This window comes from Ochlerotatus camptorhynchus, unplaced genomic scaffold (genome assembly GCF_037179485.1).
Source record: "Ochlerotatus camptorhynchus isolate MF236.1 unplaced genomic scaffold, CSIRO-AGI_Acam_v1.1 ptg000213l, whole genome shotgun sequence".
In the NCBI taxonomy this organism is placed as follows: domain Eukaryota; kingdom Metazoa; phylum Arthropoda; class Insecta; order Diptera; family Culicidae; genus Ochlerotatus; species Ochlerotatus camptorhynchus.
In genome coordinates, this window is record NW_027040703.1 from 1,947,001 (window position 1) to 1,949,315 (window position 2,315).

The window sequence follows — 2,315 nt, forward strand, 5'->3', positions numbered from 1 at the left end:
GACGGAATCCATCTTTGACAAACAGGATGAGACGTAAAATAATTTAAAATTAAGTGCTCCGAGACTGAAAAAAGTTCGTTATTCGACGAAAAGTATGTTTAATTGAGCTGAATTTCATCTATTATGACTCAATTTTATGTAAAAATTGATGCTCGAATATGTCAGTCTCGCAGCACCTAAATTTACATAAGCTATATTTCTATGTGAAAAAGCTTCATCTTCATCTTCATCTTCATCTTCATCTTCATCTTCATCTTCATCTTCATCTTCATCTTCATCTTCATCTTCATCTTCATCTTCATCTTCATCTTCATCTTCATCTTCATCTTCATCTTCATCTTCATCTTCATCTTCATTTTCATCTTCATCTTCATCTTCATCTTCATCTTATCTTCATCTTCATCTTCATCTTCATCTTCATCTTCATCTTCATCTTCATCTTCATCTTCATCTTCATCTTCATCTTCATCTTCATCTTCATCTTCATCTTCATCTTCATCTTCATCTTCATCTTCATCTTCATCTTCATCTTCATCTTCATCTTTATCAGGGAGGGGAAAATCTCATTTGAGTAGAACGTAATTCAAAGCATGCTTTCTTAAATGGGCAAAAAACTTCCTCATCTTTTGGCAACTAGTTGATATGATCACGCAAAAATTTTAGATATAATGAAAATCATTTGAAGTTTATATAATTGAAAAACAATTTTATCAGGAAATGGCAGCAAAGTTATTTCTTGTAGCTGGCATTTCTGATCATTAACAACATTTACGATTTGATTGATGCAAGATGTTAGATACCTATCCACTGGCGTGCACAAGGTGGGGCAAGGTGGGGCGATTGCCCCACCTTTTATGAATAAGATTTTTATTTTCACGTTTACAAAATTATGATATAAAATAACTTGATTTGAAGGTAAAATAATTTCATTTCATAATAGAAGGGCACTGGAAACCTTTTATTGCGTCAATTACTTCGAGATGGTGCCTGAAAATTGCACCACAAAGGTGAATGAAGGGACAAACTCCAATTAATTTTTTTGTTCAAAAAATTGCACCACGTGATGCATACAAAAAATTTCTTATGCATTTTTTTTCAAGGTGGTTTATGGAGGGTTAAAAGAAGAGGGTAAATTTAAGGTTGAAAAAATTCACCTTCGTGGTGGTAAATCGAAGAAAAAGCTTTCTATTGATTTTTTCTGGTGTAAAAATATCATCAAGGTGGTGCATGGAGGGACTAATCAAAATGAATAACTCTGATGGAGAAATTGAATCACGCTAAAAATTTGGAGGTGCACATTTAACTGAAAATTTCTGGTGGGAAATTCGCAACACTGTGGTGAATGTAGAAGCAAGGTTTATTCATTTTTTTGGTGGAAAATTTGCACCATTTTGATGCATGAAGAGGCAAAGCCTGAAAATTACACCACAAAGGTACATGGTGAAACAAACTTCACTGACAATTTTTGGTGCAACGTTCTGGTGAATGGAGGAGCATGCTTTATTGAAAATTTCTCGTGCAAAATTTGCATCGCGCTGATAAATGAAATGAACAGAATATTTCTGGTGGAAAACTTGTACCGGTGTGGTAAATGAAGACACAAACTTTATTTAAAATTAAGCTATGTTGAAAATTTCTGGTGGAAAACCTGCACCGTTCTGGTGAAAAGATGGGCAAGCTTTTTGGAAAATTTTGGGTCTTTATTTTGCATTCTTCTGCTGAATAGAGAAAAAAAAATTAATAATAATTTCTGGACTAAAATTTTCACAATTCTGATGATTGGAGGGAAGCTGCTTTACTGTAGATTTGTGATGAAAGATGATAGGAGAAGCAATCTATATTGAAAATGTCTGGTGGAAAATGGAAAAAGGAAATCTGCACCAATCAGAAGATTGGAGAAGCAATTTTTAGTGAACATTAACGGTGGAAAATTTGCATCGTTCTGGTCAATTGAAATTTTTTGGTTTAAAATTACCTGGGGGTAAGTTTGTATTGAAAATTTCTGGTCGAAGATTTACACCAATCTACTGTATGGAGGGGCAACTTAAACATGATTTCCGAGAAGAACCTCAAGGGTATTAAATTCTGAGGACAGTTCCAAGAGAAAATATTACTGGGGATAATTTCATGAAAATTCTGCGAATAATTTGTAGCGAATCCTGTAGATAGTTCTATAATAATTTTGAAAAGAATGCCGAGAGAATCAAATTTTGAATTAAATTCCAAAGGAATGTTGAGGAAAATTTCAAGGGAACTCCGAGGGTAATTTCAAGCTCATTCTGAGAAGAATTTCTGGAGAATACAGAGGAAATTCT